The sequence below is a fragment of the Mustela nivalis genome (assembly GCF_964662115.1).
Source record: "Mustela nivalis genome assembly, chromosome: 8".
Lineage (NCBI taxonomy): Eukaryota > Metazoa > Chordata > Mammalia > Carnivora > Mustelidae > Mustela > Mustela nivalis.
Genome location: NC_139027.1, coordinates 60,025,231 through 60,049,927, shown reverse-complemented (window position 1 = coordinate 60,049,927; position 24,697 = coordinate 60,025,231). Strand labels below are relative to the sequence as shown.

General features: G+C 41.1%; 1 long non-coding RNA gene across 3 annotated transcripts in view; it reads right to left on the bottom strand.

Moving 5' to 3' along the window:
• The window catches only part of LOC309872485, a 155,385-nt gene that overhangs the window by 88,973 nt on the left and 41,715 nt on the right, over window positions 1–24,697 (bottom strand). Inside the window, exons 4-5 of one of the 3 annotated variants that reach the window (XR_014315896.1) lie at window positions 9,116–9,235; window positions 5,804–6,725 (exon numbers count right to left, since the gene is read on the bottom strand). This is a non-coding gene — a long non-coding RNA (uncharacterized lncRNA). Of the gene's footprint in view, window positions 1–5,803; window positions 6,726–9,115; window positions 9,236–24,697 lie in introns of those variants that run through there. The other 2 variants (XR_014315894.1, XR_014315895.1) reach the window with 2 other exon arrangements.

The following is a 24,697-nucleotide window of genomic DNA, read 5'->3' as shown; positions in this document are numbered from 1 at the left end:
GTATGACTCCAGTGAAATAACTGCCAATGGAAGATATAAATTTAATCTCTTTAAATAGTTGTTGTACAACTGAGTTTTCCAAGAGGGTTTCCTAAATTGCTTCATAGATGAGTTCAAAGGAATTATATTTTTCCCAAGTACTGGGCAGATACCAGATATAAAACCGTTTATTATTTAGTCTGTCAAAACTCCATATTGTAATTGGCAATTTGTCTTCGTAATTGTGAGTTAGCAAGGTCTCAAAGAGACTAATTCTGACAGCACTGGATAGCATTTTTTTTTTTTAACATAAGGCTATGTTTGCACATTACAGGGCAGTCTGAAAATACGGACAAAAATGTCCTAAAAACATTAATATTTCTACCAACCCAGAGACTTATCACCCCTTGATATCAAGGGGTAGCCTTCCAGACATTTTCCTAGGACATGTTTAAATTTAAGTGTATATCAATATTTTAGGTGAAAAAAAACCCCTCAGTTATGGCAATTCTGCACTATTTAGCACAGGGCCTAGGACTCTCAGGGTATTAGAAAGAAGGAAACATGTCATGATACATAACCTTTGTTTGGGGGCTTGTGTTATTAATCTTTTTTTATGTTAGCACTTTAGGCTTATGTAGGTATAAGCTTTTGGACTTAATTCATGTTGTACTATTCTACTTTGGTAATAACAGGCTTTCAACCATAAGAAACAAATTTTTATTTTTATTTTTTTTTTTTTTGAGAGAGAGAGAGAGTGTGTGTGTGTGTGTGTGTGTGTGTGTGTGTGTCTGTCTGTCTGCACGCTTGCCTTGGGAATGCAGAGGGGGAGAGGGAGAGAATCCCAAGCAGGCCCAGTGCAAGCCAGACAGGGACTGATCTTATGACTCTGAGATCTTGACCTGAGCCGAAATAAAGAGTCAAATGCTAAACTGATGGAGCCACCCAGGCACCCCACTACAGGAAACATTTTTAACAACTAGAAGAGGATAAGAATGAAAGAAAGGAGAAGGCAGAGTGAGACTGCTTGTTTCTAAACTAGTCATTGTTTGGGCTATTTACCATGCCTAAGTACTAATATCTCATTTTATTAGTTATGAATCAAAAAGTGTTTGTTAAGCCCTGTAATCATTTTCTTTTTAAAAAGTAGTATTTATGGGGCATTTGGTTCGCTCAGTCCGCTAAGCATTTGGCTCAGGTCATGATCCCAGGATCCTTGATCAAATCCCACATCTGGCTCCCTGTTCAGCGGGGAGCCTGCCTCTCCCTCTGCCTCTGCCCCTTCCCTCTGTGCATGGTCACTCGCTCTCTCTCTCTTTCTCTAATAAACAAATAAAATATTTTTTAAAAAGTAGCATTCATTTTCTTGGCTATAAAAAGCATGTTCATTATAAAGAATATGAAAAAATTAAAAGATAAAGAAAATTTAAATGGCCCATAATCGTACTAAATCAGCAATAACTACAGATAACATTCTTACCTAGTTGTTTCTTGTCCTTTTTCTATGCATATACATGTATTTTTACAAACTTGAATGATACTCTAAGATCACATGTACTTGAAACACATTTTAAAATTTCTGTAAATTTTAAATGACTATATTTTAAGATAAGCATAAATTGATACGTCAATTTATTTAAAGATCTTATTATGTTTAGGTTAGATTTTCCAATCTTTGACCTTATAAATTCTGTGAATGTGTTTTATATCTAATCTTTGCTTTAATTTTTATCTTCTTTGGGTAGATTTTTAGGAGGGTAGTTATTGAATCAAAGGTCATGAGCTTTTAAAGATTCTTAAAATACCTTGCCAAAAAGTATCTTAAGAATTCGAAGTATAGGGGCGCCTGGGTGGCTCAGTTGATTAAGCATCTGCCTTCAACTAGGTCATGATCCCAAGCTCCTGGGATGGAGTCTCATGTTCAGCAAGAATCTGCTTCTCCCTCTCCCTCTCCTGTGCGCTCTCTCTCCCTCTCTAATAAATTAAAAAAAAAAAAAAATCTTAAAAAAAAAAAGAATTCGATGTATAGTTTTATTTTATTTTATTTTATTTATTTGACACAGAGAGAGAGAGAGACAGCGAGAGAGGGAACCCAAGAAGGGGGAGTGGGAGAGGGAGAAGCAGGCTTCCCGCTGAGCAGGGAACCCAATGGGGAACTCTATCCCAGGACCCTGGGATCATGACCTGAGCCAAAAGCAGACACTTAACAACTGAGCCACCCAGGTGCCCTAGAACTATAGTTTTGAAATTGTATTTCAATTTTTATCATACAGACATAGGAATTCAAGGTGATACGTTGCTGGACGGGGGAAATGGTCGTTTATAATGGATAACACATCCCTTTATTAAAGTTGCTGCCTCTTGTTCAGAATGGTTCTAGAAAATGGTACATTTCTGGAATGAATCATTATAAGTTCTATGAATAAATTAAGAAACCATACTAGGAATTAGTTGGAGTAGAAACATTTTTAGTAGTTTATCAATTATAGGCTTATGCATGTCTGAGAAGATGCAGCAGCTTTCATTGCCAATTAAATTGCACTAATATTAAACAAATGTTAGAGAAGTAAAATAGTAAAGAGAGTATCAACCATCAGGAAGGCTAAGTGCTCCACAAAGAGGTCTCATCTCAGGCTCTATGTTGTTTCCCAACCATCAATCCTGGTTATATCTAATTAACAAGAATGGTCATTTTCTCCTGTTATGCTCAAATTTGCTAAGTACTCTCCTGATGGCAGCACTGGGTCAGTTTCCTCTGCATTTCACAAAGGGTGGTAAATATGCATCCAAATCAAATTGCCCTAAGACTTACGCTTTCTCTCACTATCGTTTTCTTTTTCACTCAAGATATGTCACTATCTTCACAATAGCCACTGAAGAGAATATTCTCTTGGAAAAGTTAAAGTTGTGCAGAATTCCTAACCATGACATCTCATTGGTCATTATCCCCTACCCTGAGGCCTTGTGGAGTTTGTCATTACTGCTGCTGTTAAACTGAGCAATACATATACCTCTATTGGGTGGGGACAGCCACCATCAGTTTAAGCATCCTAAGAAAGCCAGTTTTAAATATTTTTTTAAAAAGATTTTATTTATTTGACAGACAGAGATCACAAGTAGGCAGAGAGGCAGGCAGAGAGAGGAGGAAGCAGGCTCCCTGCTCAGCAGAGAGCCCCATACGGAGCTCAGTCCCAGGACCCTGGGATCATGACCTGAGTCGAAGGCAGAGGCTTTGGCCCACTGAGCCCCCCAGGTACCCCAGAAAGCCAGTTTTATTACTTTTGGAAAGAACTGAGCTATTTTGTGCCCAGTTTCTACATGTGCATAAGTAACCATAATTGTTCAGAATACCCAATTCACAAAATATTTGATTCGTAAATTGTAATTAAAGCTTTAAATTCAAAATGTTTCTGAAATTGGTGAAACTTCAAAATGGAGAGTCATACAATGAAAAAGGAATCAATATATTCTCTTTAAACAGCCAAAAATAGCCTTTAAACACAAAAGCAATTGCGTGCCTTGCTTGTTTCAACAACTGTTTAAATAAGCTTTTTAAAAAATTTTATCTTTTTTAGAGAGCCAAATAAGTTTTAACTGAAAATAAAAATGTGTAAATTCTGCTATACAGCTTATAATCACAACGCTTAGTATAGTACATTATTATACACAGAAAATGTGACTTTAATGCACAACACCAGCCAAAGTAACTCACCCTTTTAAAAAAGATTTATTTATTTATTTTAGTGGGGGAAAGGAATAGAGAGGGAGAGGGAAAGAGAGAGAATCTCAAGCAGTCTCCCCTCCAACCAGAGCTGGGGCTTTATCCCAGGACCTGAAATCACAACCTGAATCCAAATTGAGTTGGATGCCTAATTAACTGAGCCACCCAAACACCCCTAAACATTATTTCTAATACAATATTCAAATCACTTTGGGGGCACCTGGGTGGCTCAGTTGGTTAAGCATCTGACTTCAATTCTGGGTCCTCGAGTCTGTTTCTCCCTCTTCCTTTGCCCCTCCCCCACTCATTCTCTCTTTCTCTCTCTCAAATAAATAAAGTCTTTTAAAAATATTTAAATCACTTTGTATCTTATTGAAACAAAAGTATGGTTAGTTATATATCTCTTCAGGAATATTCTGTCTTCTGACACTATCATTTGAATAGACTAGTTTCCAAAAAGCTTTTTCCATATGTGATATCAGCCAGTCCTTCCTACAGCCACCCAAATAGGTACTATTCCCATTTTTAAAGAAAAGAAACGGGGGCACCTGGGTGGCTCAGTTGTTAAATGACTGCCTTCAGCTCAGGTCATGATCCCAGGGTCTTGGAATGGAGCCCTGCATCAGCAGGGAGCCTGCTTCCCCCTCTCCCACTCCCCATGCTTGTGTTCTCTCCCTAATTCTTTCTCTGTCAAATAAATAAAATCTTAAAACAAAACAAAACAAAACAAAAAACTAAGAAAGAAAACGACTGAGCCAAAACCAAGAGTTGGACGCTTAACTGACTGCGCTGCCCAGCTGACCCAAATGTATCTTTTTAATGTCCTTTACAAGGAACATACTTTTGTTATACAGATTTAATATCACAAACTTCAGATGTCTTTCCCGATTTTGTTGGAAAGTTTGATTGATTGATTTTCCCAACAGACTTGCATGCCCCTTAGCCACGGTAGTATCCTGGTTATTCCTGTACATCTGTATCTTAAGTTGGGAAGATCAACTAAATGAACAATCCTTAACTGTGGTGTCACCCATCTTTCAGTGTGCATGTTAGTTATGTATATCTCACCTCCATCTCTGAAACATCATAATGTTGGTTTTTTAAAAAAGATTTTATTTATTTATTTGAGAGAGAGCAAGCGAGCAAGTGCAGGGGAGGGAACAGAGGGAGAGGGACAAGCAGACTCTGCTGAGCACGGAGCCCAATGCAGGTCCTGATCCAATGACCCTCAATCATGACCTGAGCTGAAATCATCAGATGCCTAACCAACTGAGATAGCCAAGTGCCCCCAAAATGTTTCTTTCTCATATAAACATCACATTCATCCTGCATGATTATTTTTTAAAGATTTTATTTATTATTTGAGGGTGAGCATGGGGCGGGGGGGCATGAAGTGGGGAGAAGCAGAAGGAGAAGGAGAAGCAGACTCCCACTGAGCAGGGAGCCCAACGTGGGGCTCCATCCCAGGACCCGGAGGTCATGACCTAAGGGAAAAGCAGATGCTTAACTGACTGAGTTACCCAGGTGCCCCGTGCATGATTTTTTAAAAAATTAACATTACTGGGGTACAATTTACATAAAATGTATCCATTTAAACCATACATTGTGATGCACTTATATAAATGATACACCCTCATTATTTATTTACTTATTTGAGAGAGAGAGTAAGAGCACAAGCAGGAGGGAGGGTCAAAGGGAGAGGGAGAAGCCAACTGGGCTAAGCAGGGAGACTGACATGGGGCTCCATCCCAGGACCCTGGGATGTTGAGCTGAGCATTAGGCAGACACTCAACTGACTGAGCCACCCAGGAGTCCCTCTGCATGGTTTCTGATTTAGAGAAATGGGTGACCTGAGTTCAATCCCAAACTGGTCACTTCCTAGCCATGTGACCTTGGGTAAGCTACCTTAACTTCTCAAAGCCTTGATTTGTTTCCCTGTAAAATGAGGATGATGATCTCACGGAACGGTAAAGGTACAGTGAAATAATGAACAGTTAGTGTCCAGAATATAGCCTATTTTCAATTCACCTTTTATTACTAGATGAAATAAAAAACAAAAGCGCCGAATCCTAGCCACTAGACCACCAGGGAGTCAGTGAGATAAAAAATGAACTTCATATTTCTGAAAGTTCTACCTGGGGTCTTTCAAATAGAGATCTATGAACTCATCATTTCTTCCTCACTTCTGACTATTCACCATATTCATTTCTTTTATTATTTTTCCTTTTTACAGATCCTGTCTCATGTTTCTTTGTACAAATAGCACAGGACACTAGCCCTACGCAAGCAGAAGCCCAGGGAGGGGGTGGGTGTAACACCAGAACTCGTATCCTCACATTGGCAGACACAAGCGTCTACACTAGAGCCTTTATGGGGGATCGGGAGCACCCTTGGGAACCTGAGCCACAGGCATAGCCTGGGCCTTGGTTAGAGTCTTGGCCTTTGGCTGGTTGAGGCCAAAGTTTGAGACCCTTGGCAATATAGCACCCACACGTTTCCTAAGCTTGGGGTGAGCAATGTAGGCAAGTTGACTGAGCTTATACCTACAGCCATTTAGTATGCTGGGTCTGATCTCTTTGGGCTTCACTAGGGCCTTCACAGCCTCAGCACATGCTCTCACGGCTTTGGTGGAGTTGTCCTGCACCTTCTTCAGGCTCTTGTTATGCTTCCTGGCAAAGCACATGCTCCTCAGGAACTCAGTGTCTATCCTCTTAAGAGATTCTGATCTTTGTGACCAGGGTTTTTTAAAATGCTGTTTCTGTGCCATTTTTGTGACTGGTTGTCTATGGTACAGTTCTTAGACTTGGCCATGTCTGCATGAAGCCTGCAGCTCCTGAACTGTCTGGGACTCCCATATTCATTTATTCCTTATGTCAGAGGCAGAAGCAACACTGGAGAAACAGCATGATCTTGTATCTCATTTGCCCACAACCCTCAGAATTTTCACGGTTTCCTTGATAGCACTGACAGGCATATATGGTTGCGTGCACCTTTCACTCTACCACCAATCACTGCCGAATAATTTCTAAAAGGACAAAGTTTCATAATGAATAGGTAGTTATAAAGTAAGTCTCACAACTACATATTTCTTTAGGCAAAAATTCACAGAAGCTAAACGATAGCTTTTATAATTGTTCAAGTACAATTCTAAGCACTTGAACCAGGTGTTTTTTTTTCCTTTAAACTCCCTACAAGTGTGTTAGGCAATGTTATTCAGCATCTGAGAACATAGTCAAACAACTGTATGTGCTCAATCACCTAGCTGCATTTTGATCACAGGGGCTTACTTCAGTGAGCAACTTGTGAATACAAACTGCTGTCAGACACGGAGAAACACAGATGACAGTGGCTTTATGCTGTTCTTGTATTTGCCTGGGATATATATTTGTTGGAAGTCCCCCCCCCCCCCCACCTCCCATCTTTAAGATACCTGAAAGGAACTCTGAAAACATCAATACCCCATTTTCCTGTTTCCTACCTGCATTTCTCTAAATAATCCTATCTGAACTTGGTCTGCAAGTATTTGGACTGGTGTGAACTGTAATTAACAGGCATCCTGTTAGCTGGAATTAATTAAAAGGCAGTTTGAAATTAGCAATACTTTGATGGTGATTCCAGCCATTTGTAGTTTTTAACTGAACTCACTTCAAAAAAACTTTAGTACTGTTACGTCCTTGCTCCCTGATTGTCCTTCGGCTAGGCACTTCGCAATCCAGGGGCACACTCCTTTCAACAATCTATTTCCCTATTCCCCCTCTTGTAAACTTCCACTTGGGTGGGGTTGGTGCATCAGGAGGAAGAAGTGCCCAAACGAGTTTTCAAGATCCTTCCCTCCCACCCCCCAGGTTCTCAATGCCGAGATGCGCCCGGGAGAAAGCGACTCAACCCTCCGTCTCCGGATGATCAGGCCCAGACGCGGTCCTAATGAGAAGATACCCTGGGTTCTCCGGTCCCAGTCTCTGCCAGGCCTTCGGACCCCGCAACTCCCCGCAGCACCGAGGTGGAGAGGGAACAGGGGAGGAGGAAGAAAAGGAAGTGCCCCCATCGAAGCTCCGCCCGCCCCCGGCTGGCTTGGGCCCCAAGGAGGCGTGGCCTCAAGGGCGGAAGCAGAGGGCGGGCGGAACGTCGCTGGAGGGCGTAGTCACTGGGTGGGGAATCAGCGAGGCGGGGAAGGTGGGGGTCGTCATCCCTCCGCAAAATGGTTGGTCAAGCTGCACCGGTCCGCGCGGGAAGAAAGGAGAACCTCCCCCTCCACACACACACACCCACCCCTCTCCCCAGAGGAGAAGGCGCTCGCGGAGCTGCCCATCCTCTCACAGAGCCCAAGTGACCAATGCGGGTCTCAGCCAGAGACGAGGCAATCGGAGTAGCTTCTGTTTTCATTCTCACTTTCCCGATGGGGCTGCAGACTTGGGACTGGAGAAGGTGGCGGGGGCCAGCCCTGGTGTCACGGTCTCCGCTCCCAAACCGGCCTCCTAACTGCGGCAAGCGAGGGGATACAAAACACCCTTCTACGCCCAAGATTCCCACCGCTGAAACAGTATGGGATAAAATGCAAATGTACTGGGGTCATGATAAGTAACTGAAGTATTCCTGGCCCCCAATTACCTAAAAATATTGTTCGAGTTAAGGGGTTAACTTTTCTTCTTTTAAGTAGATAACTGGACACTTAGACATATATACCAGATGTGGTGGCTAGGTTAGCTTGAAAGCAGCTGGACAGGGAGCACCTCAAGGAAAGCAAAAACAAGATTTTCCCTCCCTCCCAAGTTGTTAAAATGTGACATGGCTCCACTCTCCTTGCAAATGATGGGTATTTTCAGAGAATTCAATTTTTCTGGCTTTGGAACAGCTTCTTAACTGAATTCCTCCGCGTTTAACTTAAGTCTTGATTGTGTCATCTACCCCAATGCTGGACCAGAGTTAAAGGACCAAAGGAGACTAATGAGCCTTTAAAGGGTGGGAGGTGGTGGTATATAACTGTCTTTGCAAAGCATACTTTAACTGAAAAATTGTAAGAGCAAGATTAAAGCACCCCGACATTTGATATTCCTAAAGACAAGCACTCAAAACAATGCACAATTCTGGACTGAGCCACACCCAGGTTGGTAGCAGCTTTCTGTCGGTTTTCCCTTTCTCCATACCTGTTATGGTGCTGACAACTGCTAAAAGGACAGTGAGTGGCTTTATCAATTCTTTAAGGATGTTCCACTCAGTAGCCATTGGAAACCCACTAACACAGCATCTCTTCCCATACCTCATAAACCACAACCACATTGTCTTTGATCACTGGCTCTGAACAGACTCTAAAATAACCCCTTTGAAAATATAATATGTACCATTCAGAGACTAATAAAGTAAAAGAATCTTCCTAGAATAAGAAAAAAATATAAACCAAACCAAAACAAAAAATACCTCAGCTTACTTATCTGAAGCATTCTTCAGTTTCTGTAACTGCAAAATATGTTTGGTTTAGCAGCTCTTTCTGCCCATGGATCTTGTCTTCATGCTTTAATAAAACCACCTTTTTTGCACCTATAAATAAATAAATAAATAAATAAATAAAGTTTGGTTTAACCGACCAAATTCTGTGCTAGATCCAGGGAAAAGAAATATATATCACAGACACTAATAGGGAAGATGGGCCTATTAATAAAAAAACAACTAATTCAATGTTACATGTTTAATAAAAGCATATACTAAGTACAAAAGTAGCCTAATCGAAGGAGTAACTAATTCTACAAGTTTATGGGGATGAGTGTATAAGGAAAGATTTGACTCAGGAATGATGTCCATTGAGGGGGTATTTGAAACAAAGAAACATAAGCAGAAATCTTTAAAAAAAAGCTCAGGAGATAGACATTAATAAATGATCACAAAATGCTGACTGACAACACAAAAGAAATTAAAATATAAAGAGGCACAGAATTCTATTAATTTTAAATTGGCAGCAAAAAGATTAGTTGAAAAATGGGGTGAGAGGGAAGAGAACTCCTTTTACTCAAATCTTAAGTAATACAGAAATTAAAATAAGAGCCCTTTAGAATTATAGTCCAGACAAAACCAGCGTTGTTACATGGGTATATATTTCTCCAGGTTATGTATTTGGAATTTGTTTTCTATAAAAATAGACTCTCTAAACATTGAGGCAATACAGGAAAATGTCTGAATGTGCTTTGGTGGTCTGGTGTTGGCTGGGCCAGAATGCAGGATCCACTGCTTCCCACTTGGGAAGTTACTCCTCTTTATTTCAGTTTTCCCCTCTATAAAATAGGTCTATAACTTTACGAACTGTCACTGAAGATTTAAATGTCAGAGGGACTTCTTGTGCATGGGAAAGAACCCAAAAAGCTTCTTGTTTTTTACTTTATATTTAAATTTATTCATGTTATAAATTTTAAGCCTAGCTGGTATTAAGTATGTAAACACAAATCTCAAATTCATTTATAAATCTATCAGTTTTATGTTAAAAATGAAAACTTTAACTTGTTCTTTGCTTAATACTCAGTGAACTAATTTGACATAGTAAACTTTCCAAATAAATACTATTATAAATGTGATAGAATTTTCTTAAGCATTACATATTAAAGTAACAAAAGCATCCAAATCCAATAAATCAAACTGTCTTACACATTTGCAGTTTATAAACTTAGTTTATTAAATTCCCTTAAAATATGTCAAAATCCCACACTGCTATATCTGTTTGTCTCAGGTATTTCATGCCCCTAACAAGGCAGATTTACACTCTAAATCAACATGGCCCATTTTCTGCCTAGTCCAGAGCACTGACAGAGTATTCCTATGAATACTCCATGAACACTGAAAGGACACCGGTTAGAAGAGCCAGCTGCCAGCCAGACTGCTCTGCTACTAACTGGCTGTGTGACCTTGGTTAAGTCATGTAACTGTTTGTGCCTCTGCTTTATCACCTGAAAGTGGGGGTAGCAATAGTACACAACTCCCAGAGTTGCTGTGAGCCTTACCTGAGTTAGTGCATGCAAAGCACTTAAGACAGTGTTGGGAGGGTACTAAGTGCTCAACAAATGTTATAATGTTAGTGTAAATCTACTAGATCAGATTCTCTTAGGCATCTGTGCAACATAAAAATCAAACCTATACATTAAGTCAAATTCACTTAATCAATGAAATATTCACTACATCTTTAATTGGTCAAATCCTAAATATTTCAAAAAGGATGCCTGGGTGGCTCAGTCCGTTAGGTGTTTGCCTTCAGGCTCAGGTCATGATCCTGGGGTCCTGGGATCAAGCCCGACCATGTAATAGACTCCCTGCTCCATGGGGAGTCTGCTTCTCCCTCTCCCTCTGCTCACCGCCCCCCACCCTGCTTCTGTGTGCCTGTATGTGTGTTCTCTCTCTCTCAAATAAATAAACTCTTTAAAATATATATATTTCAATTAAAAATCAGTCTATTTTCAGAGTTTTTCCCCAATCTGTGAGACTCTCTAAAATATTCCAAGTATCTTAAATACAGAGAATATGTACACAGGCAACACAGTGAGTTATAAGTTTATTATTACATCTTGTAAATAGAAGGCGGCATTAAAATAATGCTAATTTCATCAGCATGTGTGTATTAGTGGGGCCACAATCATTATCCAGTGACATTATCCAAGGAAGAAGACAGTATATTTATTTTGGCACTATTAATCTGATATGTTCAGGGTTCAGTCAAAAATGTGAGATTGGGGTTATGGTTTGGGGATTTTGGTCAAAGATTTCAGAAAGGGGAAGGTTAGGTGGGAGAGGAAGGAGTGCACCTTCTCAGGGTTCTACCAGGTCTGCCAGTCCCAGCTTGTAATCGCTAGGAACTTGTAATAGCTTGTAATAGCCGGGAACTGCCTGCCATGTGGTAGGAACTCAAAGCATTTCAGATGCGATTTATTTTTACAACTTAGAGCACCATCTATCCCCTGCAAGTTTTACCTTTGCCTGATTTTTATGGTAACTACTTTCAACTTTTTCTGCTTGATTTGAGAGGATTGAATTGTACACTTTCCTACTGGAGAGTTCAGCTAATCTCGTTGTTTTTGAAGTTAATTAAATTCTTCATCTCTTTTATATTTACTTTCTTATCTGTCAAATAAACAGATTAGTGCCATTATAACATCATAGGATTGTCGTAAACCTTAAATGAAATTTTGAGAATCACAATGTTGGGGATATAGTAAGTGGTCAGTAGATGTTAACTATTATTATGTGGTTATTTTTTTCAACTTTTTCTTTAAAATTTTTCACATTCCCTAAGTATTTTATTAAAATGCAAAAGAATAGTTTCTGTCTTTTTTTTTTAATTTTTAATTTTTTATTAAAATATAATATATTTTTATCCCCAGGGGTACAGGTCTGTGAATCGCCAGGTTTACACACTTCACAGCACTCACCAAAGCACATACTCTCCCCAATGTCCATAACCCCACCCCCCTTCTCCTAACCCCCCTCCCCTCAGCAACCCTCAGTTTGTTTTGTGAGATTAAGAGTCACTTATGGTTTGTCTCCCTCCCAGTCCCATCTTGTTTCATTTATTCTTCTCCTACCCCCTAGAATAGTGTCTTTCAATAAAACTCAAACTTGTACCGCCTTACGGTAAGACACCGTGTTAATTTCCTATTGCTGTTACAACAAATTGCCATAAACTCAGGGACTTTAAAAAACCCACAAATTTGTTATCTTACAGTTCTGGAGGTCAGAAATCTAAAAAGTTCTTACTGAACTAAGATCAAGGTGTTGGCAGTGCGCTGCATTCCTTTCTGGAAGCTCTCAGGGAGAATCCATTTCCCTGCCTTGTCCAACTTCTAAAGGCCACCTGCATTCCTTGGCTCATGGTCTTTTCCTCCAGCAATAGTATCACCCTGACCTCTGCTGTTGTTGACATATTTTCTTTTGACTCTGACTCTTTAAGGACCCCTGTAATTTCTCTGGGCTCACCTGGATGATCCAGGATAATCTCCCTTCCTCAAGATCCTTAATTTAAATCATATCTGCAAAATCTCTTTGCTAAGGTAACCTGTCCACTGATTTCAGGAATTAGGACCTGGTTGCCACGTATGAGGACCAACCATTATTCTGCCTGCCATAGATACTATTCCTGAAATTACTGATGATGAAACCAAAGTTGGCATCATCAAAAGGATGAAAAAAAAAAAAAAAGAATATTTCACTGTCCTTTAAATAGACCTGCATCAAATGCTAAGAGCATTTGAAGACAAACCCTTTGGCCATTTGTTTCCTTAGAATTGGGCAAATTTTTAAATCTGAAGGGTTCTAAGTTCCAGGTATTCCAGGTATTATATGCCATATAAATATTTATATACAGTATCATCTCATCTCTCCAGAACATGGCAACATGTTTCTAAGCTGCTAAAATTTAGGAAGTGCATGTGAATGTACATGCACACACACAAGCTGTCCCGAATAGTTAAAATAGCTGACAAAATGTTGTACCAAGACTCGATGTTTCACTCACAAGAAAAGCTTAGACTTAGACTCAGATACCACCCATTGATATACGTTCTATTTTTTTTTTTAAAGATTTTATTTATTTATTTGACAGACATCACAAGTAGGCAGAGAGGCAGGCAGAGAGAGAGGAGAAAGCAGGCTCCTAGCTGAGCAGAGCCTGATGCGGGCTTGATCCCAGGACACCGGGATCATGACCTGAGCCGAAGGCAGAGGCTTTAACCCACTGAGCCACCCAGGTGCCCCGACATATGTTCTATTAAGCCTATCTTATTTCCAATCCTTGACTGACCTGAAGTAGGAAATTAGAAGGGTAAGACAGAAAGATCTAGGCAGGTAAAGTGACAGAACTAAGAAGACCTGAAGAAACATATCTCAGTCGATAATCTGCCTTGTTTATATGACATAATCAAATGAAATAAAATTATGCTGAATCTGTGTATTTAAGTCAAGAAAGTATGGTGGGGAATAAGAGGTGTTTTAAGTAGAATCTATTAGTTTGAAAACTTTTCAACTTCGCTTCTTCATATGTATACATACATATGTATACATACATATATATATATTTTATGTATACATACATATATATATATTTTAAGATTTTATTTATTTATTTGACAGACAGAGATCGCAAGTAGGCAGGAGGCAGGCAGAGAGAGGGGAGGAAGCAGGCTCCCTGCTGAGCAGAGAGCCGACACGGGGCTCGACCCCAGGACCCTGGGATCATGACCTGAGCCAAAGGCAATGGCTTTAACCCACTGAGCCACCCAAGTGCACCATATATATATATATATATTTTAAAAGACTATTTGATATCTAGACTCCTGTTTATGATAAAATTCTATGATTTCAGGTGACAAAAATAGCTTTTCACTAAGGAGACAATCAGAAGTGCTATGTATTCTGGAATGCACTTGTTTATTATATTTATTATGATGAGAACTGCTACAATGAATCTAGCATTTTATCATTGCCTCCATTGCCGAGGACAATTAAGAGTAGGCAGGCAGGGCAATGTGCTTCAGTAGAGTCAAAGGCATTACTTTTTCACAGCCATAACAGTAACTGATATTTGATGCTTTAATCTAACCAGCAGTTAATAAACATGTGCCAAGCATTGTGTTAAGTGCTAAGTCTTCATGAGAAATGAGCTTATTTTCATGTTTCATGGGACAGATGGAGCACAATAATTACATCAAAATTTTAAAATATGTAAACATTTTGATCCAGAAATTTCTCCCACAACCTGTCCAACAGAAAGTTTCATGTAAGTGCTCAAATGTATCTGTGCAAAGATGCTTCCTTATGCATGCTGTTTGTAACAGTAAAACCCTGGAAATGATCTATACAACCCTCAGTAGAATGAGAGAGACCTATATATACCAACATGTAAAGATGGCAAGATATAGTACTGGGGCACCTGGGTGGCTCAGTTAGTTAAGTGACTGCCTTTGGCACAAGTCATGACCCCAGGGTCCTGGGATCGAGTCCCACATTGGGCTCCCCCTGCTCTGAGGGGAGCCTGCTTCTCCCTCTCCCTCTTTCTGTCATTCCCCGTGCTTGTGCTCTCTCTCTGTCCAGTAAAAAAAAAAAAAAAAAAAAAAAAAAAGATACAGTACTGGATGACAAAAGAAAGTTATAAGACAGTACATTTTTCTTTTGTTGATATACAGATATAAGTATGTGCTAAAAAATCTCAAGGATATATGACAAAGCATTCTTTTTTATAACAAAGTTAATAAGCAGAAGGATTATGGAGACTTTTTTTTTCCTTTCTACATTTTCTTACTATGTTCACTTAAAAATAATAAGCATCAGACAGGAAGAACCATAAAGGTAAAACAAAAAGAGTAATAAAAAATAAAAGGTAAGAAGTAAAATAATAAATTTTAGCAATATTTTTATAAGAAAGTGTTGAAATGTTATTTAAAACAACCTGTTGGGGTGCCCGTGTGGCTCAGATGGTTAAGTGTCTGCCTTTAGCTCAGGTCATGATTTCCCCATGTCAGCTCCCAGCTCAGTGGGGAGTCTGCTTCTCTCTATCCCTCTGCCTCTCTCCCTGCTTGTGCTCTCTCTAGCTCTCTCTCTCTCTCAAATGAATAAATAAAATCTTTAAAAAACAAAGTAAAACATGTTTTCCAAGAATTTGGATTAGATAAGGTGTTTCACCTGTGGTTTTCTGACCCAGTAGCTAGAAACTGAACTTTCACTCAGTTTCCCCTTTCTTTATTCTGGTTGGTTACGGCTTTCAACAAAGCTTTTCCCCTGAGCTGGTTCTTTAAGAGCCCTGAATTCAGAACATGGGATAACAGTGAGTGCACACATGTCAATTTGTTTACTAAGAGTCTCTCAGAGGAAATCATGTGCATCTGTCTGTTTACTTTTCCTTGGAACCTAGAAGGTCACCTCTAAAAATAATCTCGCTCAGTGTCAGAGCTTCCGTGACACAGAGGTACATGCCTCACATGCTCTCCGCAGTTAGTGCCCTATGCCAGGCGTATCCAGTTCCCAAAGGACTGAGACCAGAGAAGCAGGGGAAAGCACCTCCCAGCTGAGCTGTCCAGTTACTAATTTAATTTAATCATGGGCACAAAAGAAGCCCTTCAAAAAATAATACCCACCTTTTCTCATGGCTGTCACTCTACACTAGTGATACTGAACATTTAAATGTTGGTTGGCATTTGAATTTCTTCTTTTGTGATACTCTGAAGGATGTATGAAGAGAATTTCTCAACCAGAGCCCATGCTATGGTTACTTGACTTTGCAACAGGCACATTTTGGGGGGCCTAACCAGCCTTTACCTCTTCTGGTAAGGCCCTGAAGCTCAGTTGGAATGGGCAGTCCTGAGAAACGATGCTTGTGCCTGGGGAACATGGTCCATTTGCCCTGGCCTTTATCTCATTACTCCCAGCTTGCACCTTTTCAATAACCCCTGCCGGGCTGGGACCCATTGTGTGAGTGGGGCAAGTGAAGAGAAAGAGAGAAATAAGTTAAAAGTCTGCTGTCCAAGTCAGAAATATTGAAAGGCCAATGACATGGGCAAAAAAGAAATGAATAGAAAGATGGTAACGGAAGAGTTGGAATCTATGGGATTTTATAGCTGATTGGATCTAGGGTGCAAAGGAGTTCCTCACGTTCTGGAAATTTCCTAGACTTATGACATTATGGAGGAGATATCCCATATTGGACTCTGAAGTCATGCTTTTGTCTCTCCAGGGACCAGGGCAACAACTGTAAGCAATCTAATCTTCAATTGTTCACTTCCATTGATTCCTTTCCATTTAACCTTACTCAAGAATCTCTCACATTTAAAAAACAAAACAAACAAAAACTAACCTTTCCCCTTGAGAGGTTGTGGGAAGAGTAAGCTACTAACATCCTCACCTTAAATTTAGGGAGTTAAGAAATGCTGTGATTAGGGGCACCAGGGTGGCTCAGTGTGTTAACCTCTGCCTTTGGCTCAGGTCATGGTCTCAGGGTCCTAGGATCCAGCTGGCATTGGACTTTGCTCTGTGGGTAGCCTGTTTACCCTCCTCTTTCTGCCTGCCTTTCTGCCTACTTGTTATCTCTCTCTCTGTCAAATAAATAGGATCTTAAAAAAAAAAAAGGAAGAAATGCTGTGATTAATGGAATGAAAAATAGAGCTTATGTAGGTTTTGTGGCCAGTGGATGGTGACATAACCACTTTGGATGACAAAGAAGAGAGAGGTATAAGTGAACTAAATTCTCATTTAGCATAGCAGGAAGTTCATAGATAATGTCTAAGGCTGATAAACCAAGAAACAGTCATTAGGAGGTTATTAGTGATAAGGAGGTTACCTCAACACAGAAGCAGTTCAAAGTGTTTGCTTCTGGGCTAGCAAAGAGTGGCTCAGGGGACTGTTGCTTTTATTTATTTATTTATTTATTTATTTATTTATTTATTTATTTAACCATCTGCATATATTTGTTTGATGATGGTTTAAAAACTTTTTTTGTTGGGGGGGCGCCTGAGTAACTCAGTCAGTTGAGTGTCTGTCTTCAGTGGGTCATGACCCCAGGGTCCTATGATGGAGTTCCACATCAGGTTCCCTGCTCAGTGGGGAGACTGCTTCTCCTTATGCCTCTCTCTCTACATTTGCTTACCATCCAGTCTTCCCTCACCCCACTGCAGACTGGTTTAGATTGCTCTCAGGAAGTACACCCATAACCTCCCTACTGTTGAAACGAGTTATACTGTCAGCATCTTTACCTCTACTCCTATCTTCCCTATGCTTAAACAAGACTACACTTTTTTGGTTTTTCCTCCTGCTTCTCTGGCTTCTTCTCAGTCTCCTTGAAGGTCTTCCTTCTCCTACTTAACTCCTAAATTTTTGTGTGCCTCAGTTTCTTCTTCAACCTACTTTCCCCCTCCTTTTATATCTTTTGGAGTATTCATATACCCCTACTGCTTAAGTTACCATTGATGAAACTCAAACTTCTGCTTCTATCCCAACAGTTCCTTCTCCTCAGCCACAAACCTGTAGACCACTGTCTATCTGACAGCCTGCTCTGGGTGTCCCACTGGCACCTCGCTTCCACAGGTCTCAAGTGAAATGCATCAATATTCCTTCACACTTGCCCTTTCTTGTGTATCTCTCTAATGACTCTACCATCCACACAGTTGCCCACTTCATAACATGAATATTGATATATTCATAATATGAATATGATAACATTCATAACATGAATATTATTCTTGATTCTTTAGTTGTTTTCCACATCTATTAACATCTAATCAACCACCAAGTCCCATGCAGTCTCCAACCTGGATTTCTTTCTACCCCTCCTTATCTAGAGGGCCGTTTACTTTAATTTGCACTGTCATCATCTCTTACCTGGACTGTGGCCTTGGCCTGCTAATGGGTTTCCCTGCTTTCTCCTCTTTAGTTTCCTCTAGAGTCCATTCTCTCTACCTTCTGCCTGAGAGATTCTTTCTCATATGCAAATCTCATATGCAAATCTCTGCTAAAAGGATCTAATGGTTTCCTGTACCCTCAACCTAGATTCCAGCTGGCCTTGCTCACTGCTGTCTCATGCTACCTCTGGTTTGGCTCCAGCCACCCTGAACTGTGTGCAGCCTTCCAACTCTCCCCGTTTCAGGCATTTGTTCTCACTACAACCTCTGCCTAAGATCATGCTTCCTAACCCAGTTCTCTTCCTTTGTGATTCTTACTAGTCTTGCTTGATTCAGCAGAGATATTTTCTCTTTGGTAGAGACTTTTCTGACCCCAAAGCCTGAGTTAGGTTCCCCACTGTGCATTCCCATTGGACCTTAGCATAGCACTATCATATCATTGAATTTACCTGTATCCTCTCTGTCTCTCTCACTAAAGTGCAAACGTTAGGGGGTAGATGGTATATTACCCGTCCTGGCAGAAAGCATCAATTCACTGATTGAATTATGGGAGGTGGTCCTATGGATTAGAAAGGAATGGAGTCCCGATTCAGATAGACCTAAATTTTGATTTCTTCTTCTTCTGAGTCCTTTTTTCCTCCTAGATGTAAAATGTAGATCGCAGTTCCTTCCTCACAGAGTAGTTGTGAAGATAAAATGAAGGACTTAGCACAAGATGTGGCCACAGGAGCTTGGAGTCAGTGTGTGTTCTCTTCCCCCACTGACAGCAACCTGGGAACCTGGTTTGAGGGGAATAAGCATGAATTCAGAGGTGGGTCATGCGGGAGGAGGGGCCAGAAAGGAGCAGTAGGTTGGGCTTGAAGCTGAAGTGGAAGCTGGGATAGGTTTGGGAGCTATCAGTTTAGGAGAACTGAGTTTAGGAGTAAATGAGATTGTGCCCAGGGAAGGTTCAGGCCCAAGGAGCAGTGAAGACATTTGGCTTTGCAAAAAAGCAGGAGGAGGAGAAGGAGGAGTTGGAATAGTCTGTAGGATGTTAGAGGAAAACCAGGATGAGGAGGAAGAAGCAACAGAGTCAGACACTGCAGAGGTTGAGGAGAAAGTGCCCCTTAGCATGGACTTAATGAGGTCATTGATGTCCTTGGAAAGACTGTTGATGACTGCTTTGTGTGGTTAATCATTTGGTCTAGTTCAGAGTAGAAGTGGGCGGGCATGTAGGACTTGGAGCTCCAGAGCAAAAGTCATCTGAACGGATAAGGGGGAGGGAAGAACCGAAGATAATAGTAGCCGCAAACAGTGTTCATAAATTAACCACAGGGCTGAGCTGGGGTGCATGCAAGTATCCAGATGCTGGGCCCTTCCCTACTTCTCACTGCCAACCTCACTAATTCCTGCCCCGCTTAAGAATACCAAGGAATAACCAGGTACAGGTGGCTGAGAGTGGTGGAAGCATATAGAAAGCATATACAGAGACTTAGTTTTCAAATAACTACCATTCATTCTTTTCGGTGTGGCAGGTATTGTGTTCAATGTCTTGTGCACATTACCTCTCTTACTACTCACAACAATCCTTTAAAATACTGTCATCAATTTGTTAATGAGAAAACTAAGGCTCAGAGAAGTAAATTCATCAGCTGGAAGTCAACCAGTCCATCTAAACCTGCATAGTCCCATAACACTTTGCACTGATGGAATGTTCTCTATCTGTGCTAATACGCTTGTCACTAGCCACACATGGCTAATGAGCAGTTGAAATGTGGCTACTGTGATTGAAAAACTAAATTTTAAATTTTATTTAATTTTAAATTTAAAAACTTACACTTGATTCAGTTATTGGGAAATTTTAAGTATGTTTTGAACAACTTAGTCTATGTAACTACTCTTTCCATTTAAAGTTTTGTGAAATCTAAATACAGCGAGCATCTGAATTGTTATTTAATATACATGTAATTAGCTTATTAATTTTTAATTGGCTACATGTTGAAATGATAATATTTTTGGTATGTTGGCTTAAGTAATTATATTTTTTAAATTAATTTCACCTGTTTTTAGAAAACAAATTTTAATGTGGCTACTAGAAATATGTTTATTAAATGCGTGGCAGGTGTTGTATTTCTGTTGGACAGCCTTGTTCTAGGGGCAGGGTCCTGGCACTAACAGAAGCTTCCATTACATGGTGGGGTTAGAAGCCCTTCCCCACCTCTTACTACTCTAGGCCTCTTCATTCTTTCTTCCCCTCCATCCTTCTTATTCTTCTCGCCCTTGATATATGGAAGGTATTAACTATCCAGTTATACCCCTCAAGAGTGTTCAATTTTAAAATTTTAAAAAAGATTTTATTTATTTATTTGAGAGAGATTGAGAGAGAAAGAGCACAAGCATGAGGGGAGAGGTCAGAGGGAGAAGCAGACTCCCTGCTGAGCCGGGAGCCCAACATGGGACTCCATCCTTTGACTCCAGCATCATGACCTGAGATGAAGGCAGTTCCTTAGCCAACTGAGCCACTCAGGCTCCCCAAGAGCGTTCAATTTTAAAAGATGGGAGAGATCATGTGGATATTTCACACGAAGGAGTGACTCACTGTCATTGTATTTCAAATCTTAGTGAGAAAGGTATTTGGCCTTCTAGGAATTTCTGTTGATACGTACCAGTGGCATCCTTCGTGGACTTCCACTGTCTCCATTTACATGTTCTGACCATATTAGTACTCATAATTGTCAAAACTTGCACCCCGTTTTTATGGTTACAAAGTCTGTACATATAGGAAATGATCAGTTCTGCTTATGTATATAGTTGACCCCTTATCTGGAAGGGATATGTTCTGAGACCCCCAGTGGATGCTTGAAACCACAGATAGTATAGAACCTTATATACTGTGTGTCTCCCTATGTATACATAACTATGATCAAGCTTACTTTATAAATTTGGCAACGTAAGAGACTAACTATAATACAGCAATAGAATAATTATAACAATTACTGTAATAAGTTATATAAGTGTGCATATGTGTCTTACTCTTACAATACCTTATTGTACTATATGCATCTTTTTTGTGATAACTGAGATGATAAGATGCCTATGTGATAAGATGAAGTGAGGTGAATGACCCAGGCTTGTGACACAACATTAGGCTGCTACTGACACGACGATTGTCAGGAGGAGGATCGTGTGCGTGCATGGGTAACTGAAACCATGGAAAGCAAAACTGCAGCTAAGGGGGGACTACTCTAAATGCTACTCTCCCTATTCTTACAAACATGCCTTTCTAAGGAGTTGAAGGGATCTGCAGCTGCAAACCCGTCTTGTTCAAGCCATAAATCAGAGCTGTCAAAGCTGCATAAGGGACTAAAATGCTAAAGATTGTACATCTCTAAAGTTGGCTCTCTGGAGCCCCTCTTAAAAGGATGTGTGGTAGAATCCCTTATTTATTTCTCATTTTAAAATAAAGTAGCCTCAATTTCCTTATATTTAAATTGGGGAAAACAAGATAGGACGTTTGATTAGACTCATTTTGTTGCTGAGAAGATTACAAGAATTCAGATATGTAAAGTGCTTAGACCACTCTCTGGAACATAATAAACCCTCAACTCTATCAATGTCAACTATTTTTTTTTAAATTCTTCTTTTTTAAGACTGCCTGACTTTAAAGACTTTATTTATTTATTTGTCAGAGAGAGAAAGAGAGAACAAGCACAAGCAGGGGAGAGAGGCAGGCAGAGGGAGAAGCAGGCGTCCCGCTGAGCAGGAAGCCCGATTTGATACTCGAACCTAGGACACTGGGATCATGACCCAAGCGGAAGGCAGATGCTCAACTGACTGAGCCACCCAGGTGCCCTCAATGTCAACTTTTAACATAAAATAGGTGTAGGATACTCCTAAATGCCAGAACCTAAGCAATCACATATCATGGACATCTGATTCTGATTAGATTATTCATTGGAAGCATACTAGACAATCTTTAGATAGTCTAAAGTTATCTTTAGATAGTCTAAGTTTAGAACAATCAAATCTAGAAGAACTGGATACAGGTGGACCTCAAGCAACTGAATGCTGCATGCATTCTCTGTCTCTTGTCTTTGTATTGCTCTCTGTGTTGACTTCATTCTCACTCACTGTATCCAGAAACCAGTAACTGCGGAGTCTACCTCTTACACCTTCCCTACAGAGAGACTCTTTCCTAGTTACAGTTAAAAAGAAAAGAAAGGGAAAAAAATCCAAGGGAAGAACTATGAGTGGCTGCCTATTTGCAGTTAGGCATTCATCCTTAGACCAATTGACTTTAGTGGTAGGAGTCAGGACATAGAAGACCATGGTTGCTCCTTTTGGAACCCCATAGTTGGGGTTGGAGTACAGAAGTCCCCAAATGTAAGAAAGAGAGCTGGGCACATGCTCAGTCATTGGCTGGGGCTGGCTGAAAAACAGCCTGGTCTCAGCTCAAAAACCAAGCAGATCCCAAAGGTGCTGCAACCTGAAGCTGTCAGTTAATTGCTCCTCTCGCAACTGGTCACTAAGTTCTTTCTTGAAGGGGCATTTGAACAGCACACCCATCTGTGGTTGCCACAGCCCACCCCTGTGCCACACAGATTTACTTCTCTCCACAGATCCAGGGAGCAGGTGTTCCACTTGGAGTGGTCTGAGCTCTGGTTAACCATATCCTTCTTTGGCTGGGATGGCTGCACTTGCTCATCCAAGTTTGCAATTCAACAAAAAGCGCCAAGAGGTACCCATGTGGACCACCTGAATTCTACACATATTTTTACCTGTCCCCATGTGTAACAGGAGCCCTGCCTCCACTAGCTGATCAGGGACAATGACCTCTGCTAAGATGGTGACTCTTCTTGCCTGCTGGGCCCTAGACACAGGAATCCAAAATGTCCAGGTAGCAGCCACAGCTTGTAGTTCATTGTGTCCAATGGCAAGAGTGCATCCCTGTATCAGGCTCTCCAACCCTGTAGAGCCCAGAGTTGCAGGGATGGGCAACATAAAATCTTCCAGTGGGTCACTGGAGAAATGGTAAGTGGAATCCTTCCTGCTTCCACTTCTTGGTTCTTAGGCAGCTATTTTCTTCTTCCCAGGAACACGGTGCCATATAGAAGCCTCTGATTCAGGGCATATGCTGCATCCTGGAGGACTGCCCAGTTATTAAGAGTCTTGTCTGCAAGGTAATGTTTCAGTTATGCTTTCAGCAGGTCATCCCATCACTCTACCAGGCCAGCAGCTTCTGGATGGTGCAGTGAATCCCAAGGTCATGGCCCCATATTCATACCTTCTGTGTTCAGAACAAGGTCTTCTTGTCAGATGCTGTCATGTGGGATTCCATGCCTGTGGATCACTGTGCAAAACCCTGGAAAGTGGTAATGGCTGAAGCTCTTGAGGACAGGAAAAGCAAATCCATATTTGAGTGTCTATCTTTGTGAGAATGAATCTCGTGTCTTCTGGGGCCCAAGGGCCCCAATTAGTCTACTTGTTACCAGTGGGTCTCCTCAAGGAATAGAGCATATAATGGCCTGAATATTGGTCTCTCTTGTTGACAGGGTAGATATTCAGAGGCAGTAATAATGAGGCCAGCTTTGATAAGTGGGAGTCCATGCTTTTAGCCCCATATGTAGCTTCTGTCTCTTCCACCGTGGCCACTCCACTCATGTCCCCATTGTGCCAGTTCCAAAGACAAAGTTTGGACCCACAATTGAGCTGACCAAGGTTGGACTTTTTCCTTCTCCTTCAGCTGAGTATACTGGATGGCCCCTATGGCCACAGGTATGAGCTGAGGGAGGAACACTAGTGCCCTCAACAGGTCCACTGTGTCCCAGTAAATTTATGTGGGGATTTAAGGGTAATTATCTATCTGGCAGCCAGAATAGTTCCTGGGGGGAGGGGGAGCATCTATTGCCTTGAAGAGAGGCCTCTACAGTGTCTTCCTGCACAGGGAGGGGTTGGCCACATCTGTCTGAGGTCCAAGGAAGACTGCAGAAGGTATCCACCCAGGCGTTCCCAACCCATTTCAGGGTCCTAGGTTTTCCTCAACCAGGGTATAACAGATCTGATATGGCAGAGCATTCCACTGTTTGGGGGGCTCTTTTTTTTTTTTTTTTTAAGATTTTATTTATTGGGGCGCCTGGGTGGCTCAGTGGGTTAAGCCGCTGCCTTCGGCTCAGGTCATGATCTCAGGGTCCTGGGATCGAGTCCCGCATTGGGCTCTCTGCTCAGCGGGGAGCCTGTTTCCTCCTCTCTCTCTCGGCCTGCCTCTCTGCCTACTTGTGATCTCTCTCTGTCAAATAAATAAATAAAATCTTTAAAAAAAAAAAAAAAAAGATTTTATTTATTTACCTGACAGACAGAGGTCACATGTAGGCAGAGAGAGAGGAGGAAGCCGGCTCCCTGCTGAGCAGAAAGCCCCATGTGGGACTCGATCCCAGGACCCTAAGACCATGACCCAAGCCGAAGGCAGAGGTCCAACCCACTGAGCCATCCAGGTGCCCCTGTTTGGGGGGGCTCTTAACTGTCAAACCCTGAATTTGGTTCTGGGTGGTACTAGTTTTTCTACTTCATAAGCTATCAAAGAGGCCTGCTGGCTCTTATATTTAGCCATAACTGTCTGTTAACTGCCCTCAATTTCCATTTTTTCTTCTGGAGGCTGTCCGTGCAA